General features: G+C 37.2%; 1 protein-coding gene and 1 pseudogene across 1 annotated transcript in view; both read left to right on the plus strand.

Moving 5' to 3' along the window:
- Nucleotides 1-6,997: 6,997 nt before the first annotated feature.
- On the plus strand, nt 6,998-7,655 carry LOC115300388 (annotated as a pseudogene).
- A 3,678-nt stretch (nt 7,656-11,333) lies between these two features.
- The window catches only part of TLR3 (toll like receptor 3), a 31,510-nt gene continuing 20,625 nt past the window's right edge, over nt 11,334-22,218 (plus strand). Inside the window, exon 1 of the mRNA XM_029927399.1 lies at nt 11,334-11,417. The gene's annotated coding sequence lies outside the window, so the exon portion shown is untranslated. The remainder of the gene's footprint in view (nt 11,418-22,218) is intronic.

Genomic DNA, 22,218 nt, shown 5'->3' on the forward strand with positions numbered 1-22,218 from the left:
CCTCGGGGGAGGTAGATGGGAAGCCTGGGAAGGAGAGACAGCTTCCTTTGAGGTATGCCACGGGCCCTTCCTCTGCTTTTCCTGTAATCATTTGGAAGATTTCCCCATCACTTATCAGACAGAGACAGAAACTAAACACCAGGGCTTCAGGTAGCTAGAAGCACCCTCTCATTAATAAAAATATGAGAATACAGGGGGAAGAAGTTTAAAAATTATACATTTTTATATATTATGTAAGCACATATATTTAAATTAAAACAAAGGTCCTAATTTGACCCAAGTGGAAATCCAAAATTTACTTTAAAAATGTATATAACAAATATAAAAGGGTGCTGATAATCTTGTTGTGGTTCTACAACATAGGTGCTAAGATAACATAAACATTTGCTAAGTTACACCAATTTGAAAAGTTTCATGGACTTAATCATTATTGGGGCTAAAATTATAATTATTTGCCACATCCTGGGGATCCTGCTAAATTTAAGCGTGAGATCTCTATAATCTTAGGAAAATAACTAAATAGAAAATTGGAAAAAAGTTATGCCTCACTGCAACTGTACTTCATCTAAATTTCTCATGGTCAGAGTACACGTTGCCCCAAAATAACCCATTGTAGACATAGGTACTCTACACAATGAGCAATAAATTAAAATTAAGTCTTTGACACTTACTAATCAGCTTAAAAAGATGGGACTCCATGGACCTCCAGCTAAAAGTTAATATGATCCAATATAAGTTAAAACAGGATCTTTAAAGAGTTAGATTCATATGAGACCTAGTTAGTAATGATTATCTCTATTACTTTTCCATTTGTCAGCCCCATTTGTCTTGTACTTAGATCTGAAATGAAGAAATGGCACCTTATGGTGGCAAATGGTCTCATTTTTTGAGTTCCCCATACCCAATACCCAATATTATTAAAATTACTAACTCCGTCCAATCAGCAACCTGTAAATATTTGCTCTTATAATTTGGCAAATATGTCTTACTCAGAATCTATTTCAACGCTCTCTCAGCTGAAGCTTACCTTCACCTCTGGAGGGACACAATGCAACTTTTTCTGGGCATGGGGCAGTTCAGCAACTCTACCATCATATGCCATCTTTGCAGACAAGATCTTACTCACATCTGTCTTTCTCTAAGAGCACAAGTGATTACAAGCATTACAGTGATTACATCCTAGGAAGAGATTCATTTGACACACTCTTAAGAAAATACAAGTTCAACACCTTTTAGTCCTTTTTGGTTCTAGATTCACCATATCTCTTATTTGCAAATTTTGCTTAATCTCACTTGTAGGGATGCTCCACCCGACAAATCAGCCTACCTTAAATGGTTCCCCTCCAACAAAAACCTCTAGACATTGTCCAAAGTAAAATCAACAAGAATTCCTATTAATACTCTCAGACATCCTTTCACTATAGAAGATTTAATAATGTCCTCTCATGTTTCCTGGAGTCCATGAGCTCTGTATGATGGCCGTAAATTGTCCATGGATTTCTGATGCAACAGACTGCTTTTCCTGGCCCTGTGCTATACGTTATTAGAGTAAAACATGTTAGCAGTACTGGGTTTCCCTGGAACTAGAGGCTTTCACATCTGAGGCTATGACCCTTAATACTCACCTGCCCATTATGCCTTTGATGATAGAAGGAGCACCCCACAAGCTTGACATGGCTACTGTGGTCTCCTTAATACAGGGTGGAGCCAGACGTGGGCCTTCTGATATATGCTGCCTGCAGGATGAGGTGGCCTCCCTTGTCCCCAGTTCTTTGCCAGATGCCATGGTGCTGGAGTAGGTTACCCTTCCCTCAGACCCTTGGCTATCTGGGAAGCCCCTTCAGATTAGACTGTACAGATGGAATTGCCACCATCATATGTGATGGAGCTCTATGTAATGTGGCTGCATCCCATCTCTTAATGGGGATGGAGTCCAAGGGTCAGCACAATTGGCCAAACTTCAGGCAGTCATCTTAGCACTCGATACTCTTTCCAGCAAATGACTCCATCTGCATGTTTTTACAGACTTTAGAACCATTGCCTAATTTGTGCCTTTCAGGGTAAAGAATTTTTGAAATTTCTTGCCTCCTAATACCCAAAATATAAGCCAAAGATACACATATCTTTACATATACAAAGGCCACAATACCAAGCTTTGCCAGAACACTCCTCAACCCCTTTAGTATTCCAGACATTACTGATATTGACAAAAACACACATTTCACTTCTCAAAATAAACAGTGCCAGGCTCCTATAGAAGGTATTTAATAGAGCTTTTAGCCTCATGACAATACCTTTATTTGATAAGCCTAAAGGGCTCCTCAAAGAACACCTATTTAAATTACAAAATAACAAATGAACCATTAAATGGATCTATCTCTTTCCCTAGGTCTTAATCTGTCTAAATTCAAGGCCCTTTGGCTTACTCATACTTTATACCAATTGTAATCATCTTTCCCATCCCCATTTACTCGATGTAATACAATACAATACAAAGACATATAAATGAGGCTTTTTAATGGTGTCTCCCATATCTTTATATATATTCTCTCCTCCTTCCATCCTATACAGGCTGGGGCCAGATCAATGGTAAATATTCTTCTGGGATTCATTAGACCAGATTGTCCCATGGGCCAGTTGCCTGCTCCTGTGGTATGGGGCCCATTTGAGCCTAAACTTTCACCCACCTAAAATCTCCTATATTCAGGTCACAGGGGGTAGATCATTAATCCATCTCTGTGATCCTCTCCAGAAAATTAAAATTAGTTTTCCAGGTTCACTTCCAGAATAATGTGAACTACCAAGAAGGGAGATCGAAAGTTCCACGTGCTATATAAAAATCACATTCAGGGATAATAATAGAATCAATATAATATCCTATAATGATAAAACTAAATTGCTCTACCTGGGTAATAATACATGCCAGGAGAAAATCAACCTTAGGTAATGATAGCCATTCAATTGGCTATTAGTCTTACTACATTGGTCTTGGAGTTTTCATTAACTTGCAATTGGGAGGCTGAGACCCTCCAAGTAAGCCACTATTTTGACCAAACATGGCAAATGGTGAGGTCCACATGCCTTCCACATTAGCTAAGGCAAGCCCTGCAGCTCAAAGACCATATTGACTGCCCATCACCAACAGAACTGACAACTGTGGCAAAGGCCCACAGTAATTGGCTTAGAGGACCTGCTGACAAACTAGTGCCAAAGTTTCAATTTCAGTCACATTTCAGATGACTAACAATCCTACAGCCTATTAATCTCATGCAGTCAAATCAGTCCACAGTATTTAAATCCTATTTGCAATAAAACCCCTCTCCTCATCCATCTGGGAAAAAGCTTGGATTGTTGGGAGCTTTTAGATTTTGCCACCCTTAATTAGCCCATTAGTTGTACCATTCCAATTCTGGAAATTTGGTCCAATTAGAACACTATCAGGCATGCTGGTATCACTTTTCCTAGCTGTACACTCAAAAAGCCCCTTGACTTAAAAGATATTTATAAACTCCTAGGTCAACATTACCTTCAACTTTTGTAGGGGCTCAACCTTGTTATAGTACCATATGGCCACAAAAATACGACCCACATCAACCCCCGTGGGTATCTGTATCCCAGTCCCACATCCCAGACCACATTACCCTGGCCCAGGAATTTGCTACTAGAGATGACATTGCTCTTTCCATCAGACATAACTTCATCCCAGACTCTCAGACCACTGCCCCTGTAATGCTCACAGACAGTTTCTCCCAAAACACTGACAAATTAGACATGGGACATTTATTGATTTTCTTTCTTTGGTATAAGGGATTCTACCATAATTCCTGAGTTTACTCTCTGCATATTCCATGATTCTAGTATATACCTTGCTCTCTGCGAAAACCGCTACCTTCCCATGCCTAAATGGAAATCATATAGAGGGTGCTATAGTGCCATTCTAAAAATTAGTGACAGTTATTATCTAAGCCCTCAACCCCCTGGGGAGAGAACCTCCCACTTTCCAGTGCCTTCTCTTACCTCCCTACTCCAGCTTTCCATCACAATCTCCCACTCTATACTCTGACCATGCCCCCACAACCACCCTTCTGCAATGGTTATAAACAAATACCATTAACCTTTACATATACCTTGCTAAACAATTAATTTATATACTCCAATGACATAACTTCTAGGCTTGCCAGTTTGACCCAAGAAGCACACCAAGATATTATTGTCATGAAAAATAAAATTCATACTTTTAACACACTTTACAGCTCCACCAAAATACTGTTAGAAACAACAGAAATTTCAGATCTGGTTAATACCACTAAATGAGGAACTTGATTATGGCCTGGCCTACAAAAACCTCATACTTCTTTTTTTCCCATTTTTCTGCTTTCATAAGTTGTTTTCTATGCTGTCTGGGTAAACGATGCTCTGTCTCTGGAAGTCTCTTTCATTATTTAGGACACTCAAGTATCACCGCCCCTAAAACTGGTTCAGAACTGATGGTCCAAACATCCAGGGGTCAATTGTAATACAGTTTATTAAAAATGCTGTCTTGTCCCAGTTTTGAGGTCCTGGCTAGAGGTCCATCGGCTCCCCTTCTTGAAGAGCTAATTAACTCTACAACTCACTAACTTCCCTTATCAGGTTCTCATACTCTAGGCCACCATACACCCACACTAATTGCCCTACATACAGTTGTTAAGCTACTAGAGAGAGCCGCTGTACACTAGAACTCACAGAAATTACTCCAATTAATCAATCCACAGGAGCCTGCAAAACCTAGCTAACCCTACTCAGCTTGCCATACATAAACTGTCTACTACAGCTCCATGCATGTGGCATGGTCAGGAAGCCTTTGCCCATTTGGAGCTGTAAGTAACAGAGTTTAGCTTTCATCTGAATGTCATTGTATTGTGTTTTATCATCAAAAGAATCGTTACATCTTATAAATTAGTTGAAAGTTTTATCATGAAAATGTGTTTAGTTTTGTCAAATCCTTTTTTCTGTATCAGTTGAGATGATCATATGGTTTTCTCCTTCAATCTATTAAGGTGGTGTATTACATTGGTTGATTTTTGCATGTTGAGCCATTCTTTATTCCAAGAATAAATCATGGTGTATAATCCCTTTAATATGCTGTTGACCTCAGTTTGCTAGTATTTTATTGAAGATTGTTGCACTGATATTCATGAGGGATATTGTTCTGTAGTTTTCTTATAGTGTCTTTGCCCACCTTTGGTATTAGAATAATGCTGGTTTCTTTAAACGAATTAGAAGTGTTTCCTCCTCCTTAATTTTTTGGAACAGTTTGATTAGGATTGGTGCTAACTTCTTAAAATTTGGTAGAAATTACCAGTGATGCAATCTGGTGTTTTTTATTTTGGTGGGAGGTTTTTGATTACTGATTCAATCATCATTACTAAATTTTAGGTCTATTTATTTCATTTTCTTTATGATTCAGTTTTGATAGGTTGTATATTTCTAGGAATCTGGCCATTTCATTATCATATTATTCAATTTGTTGGTGTGTAGTTATTCATAATACTGTCTTGTAATTTGTTTTATTATTTTTGTGATATTGGTGGTAATGTTCCAACTTTCATTTATGCTTTTCAAATTGGAATATTTTTTTCTGATTCAATGTAGCTAAAGGTTTATTGATTTTGTTGGATCTTTTCAAAGAACAGACTATTGGTGTCATTGATTTTTCTCTATTGTTTATTCTCTATATGTCATTGATATCTACTCTAATCTTCATTATTTCTTTCTTTTTGCTACCTTTGAGTTTAGTTTGTCAGCTTTCTCTGGTTTCTCAAGGTGTAAAGTTAGATTTTGATTTGAAAACTTTCTTCTTTACTGTAAGTGTTGACAGCTATAAATTTGCCTAGTACTACTTTTGCTACATCCCATAAGTTTTGGTATATTATATCTTTATTTTCATTTGTTTCAAGGTTTTTTTTTTTTTGAGTGAGAGAGCAAGAGACCATGGGGGAAAGGCTGAAGGAGAGAGAGAGAGAGAGAGAGAGAGAGAGAGAGAGAGAAAGAGAGAGAGAATCTTAAGCGGGCTCCTCTCCAAGCATGGTGCCTGACAAATGGCTTGATCTCATGACTGTGAGATCATGACCTGAGCTGAAATCAAGAGTCATGCTTAACCGACTGAGCCACTCAGGTACCCCTGTCTGGAGATATTTTCTAATTTTCCTTGTGATTTCTTATCTGACCAATTGATGTTTTAGAATTTGTTGTTTAATTCCCATATAGGGTTGAAATTCCTAGTTTCCCTTTCATTATTTATTTCTAGTTTTATTCAATTGTGATAAGAAAAGATACCTTGTATGATTTCAGTCTCTTTTAGTTTACTTAGATTTACCTTGTGGCCTAGCATATGGTCTATCATGGAAAATGTTCCATGTGCACTTAAAAAATATATTCTGCTTTTGTTGGGTGGGGTATTCTGTATATGTCCACTAGATCCAATTGGTTCATAAAGTTCTTCAAGTTCTCTATTTCCTTATTGATCTTTGCTCTGGTTGCTCTATCCATAATTGAACGTAAGTATTGAAGTCTCCAACTATTATTGTGTACTATTTATTTGTCCCTTCAAATCTGTCAGTGTTTGCTTCTTATATTTTAAAGCTTTTAGGTATGGTTCACATATGTTGATAATTCTTCACATATTTTGAGTGTGTAGATACTTTTCAACATACAGTGTTGTTCTTGTCTCATAACAGTTTTTGATTTAATCAATTTCGTCTGATAGTAGTAAAGACATCTCAGCCCCTTTGGTTATTGCTTGATATGGAATATCTTTATCTTTTCACTGTCATGTTATTTGTGTTTCTAGATTTAAGGAGAACTTCTTGTAGCTAGCATAGAGTCAGATTATTCTTTGTTAATCTGCTCTCGCAGTCTATGCCGTTAGACCAAGGAACTTAATGTATATACACTTAAAGTAACTACTGTGGGGGCACTTGGGTGTCTGACTCTTGATTTCAGCTCAGCTCAGCTCATGATCTTAGGATTATCAGAAAATCCACCCAGTTTCACCATGACTGTGACCTCTGAGGCTGGAGAAAATGATGAAACTGTCCAGACTACCCTCAGGTTTACATACAGTGAAAAATATCCAGATGACGCCCCTCTTTATGAAGTATTCTCCCAGGAAAACCTAGAAGATTATGATGTCTCAGATATTTAAAAACTATTAGCATTACAGGCAGAGGAAAACCTTGGTATGGTGATGATCTTTACTTTAGTGATAGCTGTGCAAGAAAAACTAAATAGTAGATCAAATTAAAACTAGAAGAGAAGAAGAAAAATAGCAAAAGGAAAAAGAAGCAGAGGAAGCCAAAAGGCAATTGTTTCATGGCACTCCTGTTACAATTGAGAATTTCTTAAGTTGGAAGACCAAGTTTGATGCAGAACTCTTGGAAATTAAAAAAAAAAAAAGAATGAAAGAAGAAGAGCAAGTAGGAAAAAATAAATTAAGTGGGAAACAGCTATTTGAAACAAACCATAATCTTGACACATCTGATATCCAGTTTTTGGAGGATGCTGGAAACAATGTGGAGGTAGAAGAATCTCTCTTCCAGGAAATGGATGGCTTGGAGCTAGAGGATGATGAGGCCTATAATCCTGCTGACCCAGAGAGTGATTTGACTGACTAATGGACTGTCCCCATCTGCAGAGTGGTGTGACTGCCAGAGCATCTGTGGCTGTGTTGAAGTGTTGATTTTTCTTTCTTTTTTCTAAGAAAAAAATAATTTTCAGGAGAATATTCTTCTGATAGCTTTCATCATTGAGCTTAATAAACTCACCTTAAAATTTCAAATATAAAAAAAGAGAACTTCAAGTTTCTAATTGTGCTCAGTAGATGTGAGAGTAGGGGGAAGGACATAGTATTATTTCCTCTCTTGTTAAAGTTCTTGCTAAGTTTGTTTTCTGGATGAGTTTAGTTTAAACCAGCTGATGTCAATGAGCAGAAATGGAAACGACACTGGTAAGAGGAACTGTACCGTTAGTTTAGAGAAATAATTTAGAAAAAAAAAAGAAAAGAGAAGGAAATGCCTGTTAAAATTTCAGATGGTACAGAGTAGGGTCATGTCTTTTCTGAATGGTGGCTGCAAAGTGAGACCAGTGAGCACAGCTTAAAATGCCTGCCTGTCTAATGTTCTGAGGCACATTTAGCTCTATCCAATACATTCATCACATTACAAACCCATAAAGTTTTTTTTATGTTTTATTTTTATTTTTGAGAGAGAGAGACAGTGTGAGCAGGGGAGGGCCAGAGAGAGAGGGAGACACAGAATCCGAAGACAGGCCCCAGGCTCTGAGCTAGCTGTTAGCACAGAGCTGGTTGTGTGGCTTGAACTCATGAACTGTGAGATCATGACCTGAGCCGAAGTCGGTGCTTAACCGACTGAGCCACCCAGGCACCCCAACAGACCCATAAATATTAATGATGAAAGAGCATAGCCTTACTTTGGCTTCCTGCTAACACAAGGAAGATTGGCTAGTCCAATTTATTGCAGAAATTCTTAAGAGCCATTCTAAATTAAATCTGTTCATGATATTGACTCTTTTAAATACCCAGTAGCTCCCTGGAATTTGGATATTCAGTACGGTTCCAAGTTTAAGTATTCCTCAATAATTCATTCTTTATTTGGACATAGAATCTGGCAAAAGCATAATTATTTTATCTAATATTAATCGGTCTATTCACATAGTCTGTTTTCCTCACAATTTCAACTTTCTAATATGTTAGAACTTACAATGATGCGGTCTTCATGTTTAAATTAATTTATATGGGAAGTTATAAACATTATCTCATATAGCCATCAGTAGTCTAGTTTTATAGATGTGGATGATGATGAAAACCATAATCCAGCCCTCCAATATAAATCTTACAATTAAGCAAATAAACTTCCTAATGATTATACGTTGTCTTCAATCATCAAAAAAGTTATTTTCCTAGGATTAAAAAGGCTTTAATTGTCCTTTAAAAATAATGCCTAATTCATTAAGTATTATTATTATTAAGAGCAGGCAGAGGACAGAGGGTCTGTAGTTCCATTAATATGTAAAGATTAAATTATTGATTATTTTCTACTTATAATTGCCAGATTCTGAAACTCTTTGCATATTATCCTATTCAATTCTCATAAAAACGTACTCAGGAGAGTCTGGGTGGCTCAGTTGGTTAAGTGTCCAACTCTTGATTTCAGCTCAGGTCTTGATCTCAGGGTCATGAGTTCAAACCTTGCATTGGGCTCTATGCTGGGCTCAAGCCTCATTGTGGAAAGTGCAACCAACATTATGGAAAGTGCAAGGAGTCATAAAGCATAACATGTAGGGGTGTCAGATTGTAGAGGGAACGTGTGTCATGTAACTAATGATACATAATATACCACTCAAATTTTGGGGGGGTAAAACAACAGTCATTTATTTGTTTACTCTTCTTCAATTTTGGCAGAACCTGGGGACAATTTGTCTCCATGTGGCATCTCTTCCATGTGACTCAACTGGGATTGAAAGATCCACTCCCAGCATGGCTTACTCACATGGACAACAGTTTGAGGCTGGCTGTCTTCTGGGTGCTCAGTGGAGTTGGTGACTGGATTCTCGGTTCTCCTCCATGTTGCCTTTGCAGAAGGCTAGGTTGGGCTTCTAACCCCATAGCAACTGAATTGAATTCTAAAAGGAAGAGGGTAAGCACCAGTGTGCAAACGCTTATCAAGTCTTGGCTCACTTTATGCTTAATGATATGCTGTTGGCGTGAGGTTCCTGGTGGCTCAGTTGGTTAAACGTCCAACTTTGGCTCAGAGTATGATCTCCCGGTTTCTGAGCTGGAGCCCACTTCACGGTTGTGCTGACAGCTCAGAGCCTGGAGCCTGCTTCAGATTGTGTCTCCTTTCTCTGCTTTTCTCCCACTCTCACTCTGTCCTCTCTCTCAAAAATAAACAAACATTAACAAGAAAAAAAATTTTTAATGATAATATCCAGTTGGCCAATACTAGTCATGTGGCCTAGCCCAGAGTCATTGTGGGAAAAGCTAACACAAAGGTCTGAATACTGAAGAGGAGCCTGGTTCATTGGAGGCCCAGCGCCAGCCTACCATGGAAGAGTGGCTGGAGAGTTATAATACAAAGACCATACCCTGTTCTGCTTCAGGGAGCTCACAGAGAAGAAACCTTCGCGGACTCTTAGTCATGTTTTACTACAGATCCCAATGGGTAAACGTGGGGGAGTATCCTTTACCCAAGGCAATTTTTTGCTTATAATATTATAGATAGGACAAGTAAAAAATGAGAAAAGTGTGACCATGAGCCCAGGGAATTGAGTACAAGGTGGTCCCACTAAGGCTGGTGCCCAGGGAGGACATTTTGCCTCACAATACAAACCTATTTCTTGCTCTCAATTCTGCCATCAAGTCAAGCGAGGGACCTACTTCAACTGTTCCAGGCATTTTCATGACTATCCTTGTTTGAATAAAGAAGCGTTATGGTAACTCATGGTATATCCTTAGGCAAATCCCTCACCTGGCTAGGTTTCCTGATTTCTCCCAATAAGGGAGTTGAATGAGTTGATCTCTAAGTGTTATATTTTACTATATAACAATGTAGGTAATAATATTATATCGTATTGTATCAATAGTGAAAAATGCGTTCTTTTTCTGACAAGCACATTCCTTCAACTAGCCGAGCCAGAGTCAGTGAAGTTGACTGAGGACTAACTGGTGAATCTGGGCACATCTGTGTGCTTTGTAACAGGCTCTGACTCTAGAAACTGGAGCAGCGTGTGTTAGGCCTGGCTTTTGGCTTTACCACAGCCAGCAATTCTGCTGTGAACTAGGTGTCTTCTTTGACCAAAAGGTTCATTTCTGCATTACTAATCTTCCAGGCTTGCTAAGAAGATAAGAGAAGTGAAATTACTTAGCTTTGATTAGGGGTTGTGGTTTTTTTCTGTCACTCTGACCACATTCTACTAGATTCTAACAGTTCTGCACAGGTTTTGCGGGGGGGTGGGGGGGGGCGGAATAAACAGAGAAATTCACCCTCAGGGATCTGTTAACCTCTAGAGTACTAGCCCTGCCCACACAGAGTAAGGAGGTTCCTGCTTTTTCAACTTCTCTGTTGCTAAATCTGTGACTCTTTTAATAAACCCCAAGGGATTGTATCTGAAGAAGAAAAGCAAGACATTTTTAAGAAGCAATTTAAAATCTCTCTTGCTAATAACTGTGTTTTTTTTCCTTATGTCCTTCATAGACTTCACCAACTGTAAGAAGCTTGCCTTGTTTTTTTTCCTCCTTTTCTTTTTTTAGTTTCACTTTCAAGATTGCAGCAGGAAATCTACCGTGCTTCCCTGGTGAAAACGACTGGACTCGGACTAATGAAAAAAGGAACTTTCAGCTGTTAGCAGAGTACATGAAGGTATATCATTAAGATTCTTACTGGGATAGACTCTCTCATGTTGGGCAGATCTGGAATGCGCATTGGTTTTTAGCATTCTTTGGTCTTTCTTTGATCTGGTCGGAATCAACTAGGAGAATGGGAGAAAAGAGAGATGATAGAGGGGTGGGAGAAGTGTGTCATAACTCCGAATACACGTAAGACCAAGAAGTTATAATTAAATAATAAAGCATTTTATGCAGCCATTAGTTTCTTTTCCTGCGTGAGTTCTGTAAAATGTGGAAAAGCACTTTAGGAAAGCTATGGAACTCATTTTTCAACAGTCTTTAAAAAATATCCTATCTTTGTGTTAAAGTTGCAGAGCCCCAGGAGCTTGAATGAGCTTATCTGTTTTTCTTAGTTTTATTGGCTGGAGAAGAGACAGGAGCTGGCATTTTATGATGATACACTTGAAAAGAAGAAGACACTTACAGGTGTTCCTAGGAATACCAAGTGGCTTTCTTTGACCTCATAAAGAAAGGTGGCAGAGGTGACAAGTAGAATGGCATTTAGATGGATAGGAAGGTCAGAACTTGGCCCTGGCAAATGCAGGGGAGTCTGATGAAATTCGAGTCAGCCTTGGGCAGTCCTGGCTTCAGAAAGTTGCCTCCCAATTTCACAATAGATTGTGCATTGGTGTGTGTGTCTGCATTTAGGTGTATCTGTATACATTTCAGGAAAAAAAGAATACTGTGAAGTTTACAAACCAAACTGTAAAAGCCAAACTAAACAGTGGTCAGCTCTAAGTAGCCTGGCTACCGGCCCCACGCCTTAATCGTGATGCAATATTGTCTCTTATTTGGACGGAGACATGTAATTTTATGCACCCTGTGAGCCCTTTCTGAAATTGCAAGGCCCACCAAGTGCCTATTTTTCATCTTTTGAGCTTTCTTTGCTTCTGTGATGTCTCACTCAGTAGCATTTTTTTTCACTTCCGTTCCATCCTCTCACTGTATTTTGGTTTGTTTTACTGAAGCAAACTCCAGAGTAAATTTTCCATTACAGGTTGCATCGTCATAAACTTACTGAATACTTACGTATCTCAAAAGAGCGTTCCCCTTATCCTGAGTTGTTCGTCTGAAAGTGAAATTTTAGGTTCAGAATTATTTCCTTGATTATTTTGAACACACATTGTTTCCTGGTGGCTGATGTTGCTAATGAAAAGTTTTGTTATTACTCAGGATCTTTTTCTTTTAAAAGTCATTGATCATATGTTCTCCTTTGAAGGTTTTAGGATTTTTTTTTTTCTTGTTGCTGAAGTTTCCTAATATTCTCTTTGTGCATTTTCTTTTTTCACTCGTTCTCCCTATCATTTGCTGAGACTTTTCCTATGTGAGGAATGTATTTTCAGATCGAGGAATATCTTTCAGTCTTCAAGAACATTCTTTGTAAAGGGATTAGAACTTTTCAGTAATTCTGAGCTATCTACAGCCTTTTCAGAAGAGATAAGTGTCAGCCAGACAAAGAGGAGAGAATATTGCAGGGACTGTGTGCGTGAGTTGGTAAATATAGGGAGACGCGCTTATGATACAGGGAAGGAGGTTTGGGGGACCCTCAGAGAGCTGGGGTTTGGGGAGGTCATCCCTGACTTCCAGGATGTATATTTTCCAGCCCCACATTTCTCATGTACCAGAGCAATTTGGAAAGGCGCTGGCCTGGGCTGTGATGCTTCTTGTAGCCTATAAATAAGAAAATTGTGTGTAGCTCTAACAATACATAATGCCAGAATTATAAAGGCCACCATATAGTTAATAGAAGCTAATTTTTTTTCTAGTTGGAAGACTAGATTAGAATAAAACTAAAACCACTACTTTTAAAAGCATATTAGGAAAATTATAAACATTCTATTTTCCTACAATTAATCATCTAAAATAATTTTATTCTCTAAAACTTATCTGGAATTCTTCTTGTGACATAAACTTTAGATTCTATGGAAAAACCTAAATTATTTAAGTAGTATTTTTGTTGATTCATCTCAATACATTGAATATATGTTTGGTTGTTTTAAATATCTCAGAATGAAACTGAGTAAATGATCATACCAGAGAATATCACGTTAGGTACACATGCAACCAAAATAAAGTTGCGGCTGTTCATGGAGAGAAAGGAGGTTTTCATGAGTTGATTAACTGCCCATGGAAAGCTATTCATTCAGTATCTATTTATTCAATATTTGCTGTGTTCCCGTCATTTTTCTAGAGACAGGCAAAACAGTACAGAGTAAAATCAACTACTCTTATAGCTTCACATTCTAGTCAGGTGGAATAATTAATCTAAAAATAAGGAAAATTATTTCAGATAATTCCCATCAACCATGGCCTGGAAAAAGCAATCTAGGTAGAGAATGTCAAGTGGGAGGGTTTATACTTGTGACTTCAAGGTTTACAGTAAGACTCTTCAGTAATCGGAACAACGTGGTGTTGGCAAAGAATCAACAGGTATTCCGTGTAAGAGAGTGGGGAGCCCAGATAGAGACCACACTTAAACCCACCCACGCTTATTTGGTTTTTCAGAAACGCACTGAAGCAAGCCAGTGGGAAAAGGAAAGTATTTTTTAAAAAATGTCTGATGAGCTGTACGTACAACCGAAAAAAACGAACCTAGACTCTTCCTTCCCATCAGACACAAAAATTTATTAGAGATCACAGACCCTAACCTAACACTGCAAACCATACATCTTAACAAAAAATTAACTTGGGAGGAGACAGTTTCTCCGAGAGGACTCAGAAAGCAGAAATTAAAAAAAATGATAAATTAGGCTTTCTCATAACTATCAAGATATTATCATTCACTAGGAAAATGAGTAGATAACCCAAAAAATGGGAGAAGACATTCATAAAATATAAATCTGACAATGGATTGATATCTATGTATATAAAAATTCCTATAATGCCATAATAAATAAGAAACAACCTAATTAAAAAATGAGTGAAATCTTTGACTATATAAGGAAAGATATACAAATGGACAATAAGCACATAAAAATTGTTAAATATCAGTCAATAAGGAAATGCAAATTAAAACCATAATGAGAAATTACTACACACACCAGAATGACTGAAACATAATAGTACCAAGTGTTGGTAAAGATGTTGGTGGGAATGTAAAATGATACAAACTTTGATAAAAGATCTGCTGGTTTCTTTTAAAATAACTATACACTTATCAAATACCCAACCAATCTAATCATAGATAATTACCTCAAAGAAATCAAGTGTATATGTCCATAAAAATGTATACAAAGGTGTACATAGTAACTTTATTCTATTATAGTGCAAAACTTCACACAATCCATGTGCCTAATAATATGAGCATGGACAGACTATGATACATTCATATAATGGAATACCATTGGGTTAAAACAAAAACCAAACAACTCCCACTACATGCAACATGGATGAATTTCAAAAATACCTTTTGAGTGAAATAAGCATTATTTAAGAGACTGAATATGATTCCATTGATAGGAATGGAACGTTCCTATGATGCTAACATTATAGTAGAAAACAGAGCTGTTACGGGCTCTGGGAGGTAAGGATTGGAAGTAATTGGAGAGGGGACGGGGAAGCTCATTAGGTGTATACATGTGTTGGAAATCAGAGAATGTACACTAAAGATTTGTGCATTACATAGTATGCAAATTTTATATCAAAAGAAAACCTCTATTAACAAATCCTGAGTTGAAGAGAGCAATGCATACTCTTTAGAGGGAGAGGTACTGATGTGGCAGTGAACTGATGGTGGGTAGATGGGTAGACAGATGATAACACAAGGGTGTTCACTGTAAAATTCGGTGAATTGTGCTATTGTTTATGATTTTCCATTAGAAATACTGGGAAATTAACTTGGGATAGCCATATTCTTTATGAATGGAATTTAGCAAATGCTGCTGTAGGACAAGATGTGGATCTCATATGGAGTAAAAAAAAAAGACATAAAATGATACATAATGCACAATTCCATTAACATGTAATACAAAAGTCAACTTAATCTTTTTGTGTACAAAGTCATGAAGTACTTGTCTGTGGGAAGGAGGAGGTGGCGGCTGGGTGGGAGCATGAGGGAGGTTTCTGAGGGGCTCGTGGGGCTGCGTTTCCTGAGAGGAGCAGTGAAGGCACTGACATGCTCTCTGTGAAAATTCAACATGCTGTACATTCACATTTTGTGTACTCTTCTGTCTGTGTTTAAAATATAACTTCTAAAATTTAAAAAGTATATATAATACAAATCCCAATGCAAAAAGCTGAGCTTCTCTCTTTTATCCTAAAGAGATAAAAAGGTAGGATGTAAATTTAAATACAAAGATGATCATATGCAAGGACCATATCAACCTAAAAGTGGTTCCAAAGGAGAGAGCACAGGAAGAGAAGGAGGGGAAATAATCCAAGCAATAGTAGAAAAAAGTAATCTAAAGACTTAGACATGGGTCTTCAGATAGAATAAGGCTTAGAGTGGGGCGCCTGGGTGGCTCAGTCAGTTAAATGTCTGACTTCAGCTCAGGTCATGATTTCACAGTTCGTGGGTTCGAGCCCCCCGTTGGGTTTTGTGCTGACAGCTCGGAGCCTGGAGCCTGCTTTGTATTCTGTGTCTCCCTCTCTCTCCGCCCCCACTCATTCTCTCTCTCTCTCAAAACTAAATTAACATTAAAAAAATTTGTAAAAAGAAAAGAAAATGGCTTAGAGTGTACTGGTACATTTAGGGGAAAGATTTAGCACAAAATATATTTGTGAAATTTTACATTACCAAGAAGAAAGAAAAGATACTTCCGAAAAGAAAAAGAGGAGTAAGAGACAAGAACCTTTTATATAAAGGAAAGAACACCATACGGGCATGGTTTCTTTTAAGGAACAATGTATATTAGAGGACAGGGGAATGATGCCTTCATGATTTTGCATTAAAAGTATTTTTTTAGTATTTTTATTTATTTTTGAGAGACAGAGACAGCGCGAGCAGGGGAGGGTCAGAGAGAGAGGGAGACACAGAATCTGAAGACAGTCTTCAGGCTCTGAGCTGTCAGCACAGAGCCCAACATGGAGCTCGAACTCATGAGCCATGAGATCATGACCTGAGCTGAAGTTGGACGCTTAACCAACTGAGCCACCCAGGTGCCCCACATAAAAAGTATTTTGAACCTCAAATAGCCTATAAGTCAAAATCATATGACAAAAGAATAAAAACAGATGTTCAAGAACTTGAATGATAACCTGTGATAAATATTCTGGTGAGCAAGGGAAAAGAGATAGTCTAATCAGAACAAGAATATTTCAAGAAAGAAGGTACAGAAATCCATAAGAAAGTGGCATTAACCCAGGAACATGGTGGAATGGAGTCTATGATGATAACCAAATAGCAGGTGTTAGACATATAACCCTCCAAACTGGCCATTTAACCAAGATTATGATTAAGAAGCGAAATGATCTTAGTATTGTAGAAATGAAATCACATATAGTTTTCTTTCAACAAGAATAAAATGGAGGGGAATTACAAACTTCAAGAAAGTAATGGTCCAAATACACAGCAACTATACAAGGCATATTTCTGAAAAAAATTGATTTAGTATAAGGGAGAAGAGTTCATGTTGCCTCAAATATTCAAAGGTCACCTGCTTAGAAGCATGGAATTGTATCTTCTGCACCCACCTCATTGCACTCAGCTGCATTCATGTTTTATTCATTGGCAATTTTAATTCCTTAAAAACTCTATTTGTGCAAAGATTCCATAAATGAAAATCTTACTTCTTTTCATTTCTATGTCTAACACTGTGATTGCAACTAAACTATCTTCAAATCACCCATTTAAAATATCAAACATGATTATATTTAATTTATGACTTACCAAAATTTTATATAAAAAATCAAAATATTTTATACAGTGTTTCCTAAATAATTTTGATACAGTATATACAATATTTTAATTACAACTCAAGCTTTTTATTTTTTATGTTTCAAGCTTTTATTTAAATTTTAGTTAGTTAATATATAGCATAATAATAGTTTCAGGAGTTGAATTTAGCATTTCATTACTTACATGTAACACCCAGTGCTCATCACAAGTGCTGTCCTTAATGCCCACCACGGATTTAGCCCATCTGCCCTCCTGCCTCCCCTCCAGCAACCCTCAGTTTATTCTCTACAATAAGAGTGCCACCTTCTCTCTTTTTTCCTTTCCCCTATGATCATCTGTTTTATTTCTTAAATTCCATATGTGAGTGAAGTCATATGGTATTGTCTTTCTCTGACTGATTTGTTTCACTTAGTATAATAAAATTTGGCTCCATCCACATCATTGCAAATTGTAAGATTTTGTTCTTTTTGATGGCTGAATAATATTCCACTCTGTGTTGTCTGTGTGTGTGTGTGTGTGTGTGTGTGTGTGTGTGCGCGCGCACATCTATATCTGTCTATCTATCTATATCACTTCTTTATCCATTCATTAGTTGATGGACACTTGGACTCTTTCCATACTTATTTTTGTTGATAATGCTGTTATAAACATTGAGGTGCACATGTACCTTCAAATCAGTATTTTTGTATCCTTTGGGTAAATAACCTAGTAACAATTTCTGGGTCCTAGATAGTTCTATTTTTAACTTTTTGAGGACCCTCCATATTGTTTTCCAGAGTGGCTGCACCAGTTTGCATTCCTACCAACAGTGTAAGAGGGTTCCCCTTTCTCCACATCCTCACCAACACCTGTTGTTTCCTGTGTTGTTAATTTTAGACATTCTGATGGTACCGCACCATGATTTTGATTTGTATTTCCCTATGATGAGTGATGTTGAACATCTTTTCATAAGTCTGTTAGCCATCTGAATGTCTTCTTTGGAAAAGTGTCTGTTCATGTTCTCTGCCCATTACTTAACTGGATTATTATATATATATATTTTTTTTTTGGTGTTGAGTTTGATAAGTTCTTTATAAATTTTGGATACTAACCCTTTATCAGATATGTCATTTCTAAATATCTTCTCCCATTCTGAATGTTACCTTTTTGTTTTGTTGATGGTTTCCTTAACTTTGAAGAAGAAGTTTATCTTGATGAAGTCCCAATAATTCATGTTTGTGTTTGTTTCCCTTGCCTCAGAGACGTGCCTAATAGGAAGTTGCCAGAGCCAGTGTCAAAGAGATTGATGCCTGTGTTCTCCTCTAGAATTTTGATAATTTTCTGCCTCATATATAGGTCTTTCATCCATTTTAAATTTGTTTTTATGTATGATATAAGAAAGTGGTCCAGTTTCATTCCTCTGCATGTTTCTGTCCAATTTTCCCAACACTATTTGTTGAAGATAATTTTCCCATTGAATATTCTTTCCTGATTTGTTGAAGATTCATTGACCATATAGCTGTGGGTCCATTTCTGGGTTTTCTGTTCTGTTCCATTGACCACTGTGTCTGTTTTTGTGACAGTACCATACTGTCTTGATGCCTACATCTTTGTAATAGCTTCAAGTCCAGAATTGTAATGCCTCCAGCTTTGCCTTTCTTTTTCAAGATTGGTTTGTCTTTTCAGTATTTTATGGTTCCATACAAATTTTAAGATTATTTGTTCTAGTTCTTTGAAAAATGTGGATGGTATTTTCATAGGGATTGCATTCAATGTTTAGTTTGCCTTGGGTAGTATAGACATGTTAACACTATTTGTTCTTCCAATCCATCAGCATGGAATATTTTTACGTTTCTTTGTGTTGTCTTCAGTTTCTTTCATCAGTTTTTTATAGTTCACAGAGTACAGATCATTTACCTCTTTGGTTAGGTTTATTCCTAGGTATGTTATTATTTTGGGTATAATTGTATTCCTTTATTTATTCCTTTATTTCTCTTTTTGCTGATTCATTATTGGTGTATAGAAATGCAACAGATTTCTGTACATTGATTTTGTATCCTGTGGCTTTACTGATTTTGTGTATCAGTTCTAGCAATTTTTTGGTGGGGTCTTTCTGGTTTTCTACATAGAGAACAATGTTGTCTGCAGATAGTGGCAGTTTTACCTCTTCTTGCCAATTTGGATGCCTTTTATTTCTTGTCATTGTCTGATTGCTGAGGCTAGAATTTCCAGTACTATATTCAGTAACAGTGGTGAGAGTGGATATCCCTTCTTGTTCCTGACCATAAAGGGAAAGTTCTCAGTCTTTTCCCATTGAAGGTTTTATTAGCTATGGGATTTTCATATATGGACTCTATGGTGTTGGGGTATGTTCACTACTTTGTTGAAGGTTTTTACCAAGAATGGACACTATAGTTTATTTAATGTTTTTTTTTCTGTATCTGTTGAAATGATCACATGTTTTTTGTTGTTTCTTTTATTAATGTAGTATATCACATTGATTGATTTGCAAATATTGAGCCACTTGTGCAGCCGAGGAATAAATCCCACTTGATCATGGTGAATAATTCTTTTAATGTACTGTTGGATTCGATTTGCTAGTGTTGAGAATTTTTGCATCCATGTTCATCAGAGTTATAGGCCTGTAATTCTCCTGTTTACTGAGGTCTTTGGTTTTGGAATCAAGTTAATGCTGGCCTCATAGAATGAGTTGGAAATTTTCCTTCTATTTCTTTTTTTTTTTAGAACAGTTTGAGAAGATAGATATTAACTACTCTTTAAATGTTTTGTAGAATTCCCCTGGGAGGCCACCTGGCCTTGGAGTTTGTTTGTTAGGAGATTATTTTTATTACTGATCCATTTTCTTTGCTGGTTATCACTCTGTTCACATTTTCTTTCTTCCTGTTTCAACATTGGTAGTTTACATGTTTCTAGGGATTTGTCCACTTCTTCCACACTGCCCAGTTTGTTGACCTAGAGCTTCTGATAATATCCTCTTATGATTGTTTCTGTTTCTTTGTGTTAGTTCTGTTCTCCCCTCTCCCATTCATGACTTTGCTTATTTGAATGCTTTCTCTTTCGTCTTGATAAGTTTGGCTACGGAGGTGTTTATCAGGCGCCAGGTTTCATTGATATGTTCTATTGTTTTTTAGTTTCCATATCATTTATTTCTGCTCTAATCTTTATTATTTCCCTTCTTCATTGGCTTTGGGCTTCATTTGTTGTTCTTCTTCTAGCTCCTTTATGTGTAAGGTTAGGTTGTGTATTTGAGAGCTTTCTTGCTTCTTGAGGTAGGCCTGTATTTCATAAACTTCCCTATTAGGACTACTTTAGCTGCACCCAAAGGTTTTGGACCATTGTGTTTTCATTTTCATTTGTTTCCATGTTTTCATTTTTAATTTCTTCTTTAGTTTCCTGGTTACCCCATTCATTCTTTTTTTTTTTTAGGACTTGCTTTCTTTATATAAATATTAATTTATTTTTAACCCATTCATTTTTTAATAGGATGTTCTTTAACCTTCATGTATTTGTGGTCTTTCCAAATTTTTTCGTGTGGTTGACTTCAAGTTTCATAGCATATGGTCAGAGAGTATGCATAGCATAACTTCAATCATTTTCTATTTGTTGAGGTCTGATTTGTAACCCAGCACGTGATCTATTCTGGAAAATGTCCCATGTGCACTTGAAAAGAATGTGCATTCTGCTGCTCTAGGGTGGAATGTTCTGAATTTATCTGTTAAATCCATGTAGGAGCGCCTGGGTAGCTCAGTCGGTTAAGTGTCTGACGTCAGCTCAGGTCATGATCTCATGGTTTGTGAGTTCTAGCCCCACATCGGGCTCTGTGCTGACAGCTCAGAGCCTGGACCCTGCTTCAGATTCTGTATCTCCCTCTTTCTCTTCCCTTCTCCTGCTCTCTCTCTCTCTCTCTCTCTCTTTCTCAAAAACAAATAAAAACATTAAAAAGAATTTTTTAAATCCGTCGGCTTCAATGTGTCATTGAAAGCCATTTTCTCCTTGTTGATTTTTTTAGATGATCTATTAATGTAAATGGAGTATTAAAGTCCCCTACTATTATTATATTATTAACAATGAGTTTCCTTAGTTTGCTATTAATTGATTTAATATTTGGTTCCTTTCAATTTGTGGGCATAAATATTTAAAACTGAGAGGACTTCTTGTTGGATAGACCCATTTATTATGATACAGTGCCCTTCCTCCTCTCTTGTTCCAGTCTTTTCTTTGAAGATCTAGTTTTGTCTTCTGCCCATTTCTTCACTGGGTTGTTTTTTTGGGTGTGGAGTTTGGTGAGTTCCTTGTAGATTTTGGATACTAGCCCTTTATCTGAAATGTCATTTGCAACTATCTTTTCCCATTCTGTCAGTTGCCTATTAGTTTTCTTGATTGTTTCCTTTGCAGTACAGAAGCTCTTTATCTTGATGAGGTCCCAATAGTTCATTTTTGCTTTCATTTCCATTGCCTTTGGGGATGTGTCAAGTAGGAAATTGCTGTGGTTGAGATCAAGGAGGTTGTTTCCTACTTTCTCCTCAAGGATTTTGATCATTTCCTGTTTCACATTCAGGTCCTTCATTCATTTTGAGTTTATTTTTGTGTATGGTGTAAGAAAGTGGTCTAGTTTCATTCTTCTGCATGTTGCTGTCCAGTTCTCCCAGAACCACCTGCTAAAGAGGCAGTCTTTTTCCCATTGGATACTCTTTCCTGCTTTGTCAAAAATTAATTGGCCGTATATTTGTGGGCCCAGTTCTGGGTTCTCTATTCTATTCCATTGGTCTATGTGTCTGTTTTTGTGCCAATACCATACTGTCTTGATGATGACTTCTCCAAAGAGGACATCCAGATGGCCTACAGGCACATGAAACGATGCTCAACATCATTCATCATCAGGGAAACATAAATCAAAACCACACTGAGATACCACCTCACGCCAGTCAGAGTGGCTAAA

Source organism: Suricata suricatta, chromosome 1 (assembly GCF_006229205.1).
Source record: "Suricata suricatta isolate VVHF042 chromosome 1, meerkat_22Aug2017_6uvM2_HiC, whole genome shotgun sequence".
In the NCBI taxonomy this organism is placed as follows: Eukaryota; Metazoa; Chordata; class Mammalia; order Carnivora; family Herpestidae; genus Suricata; species Suricata suricatta.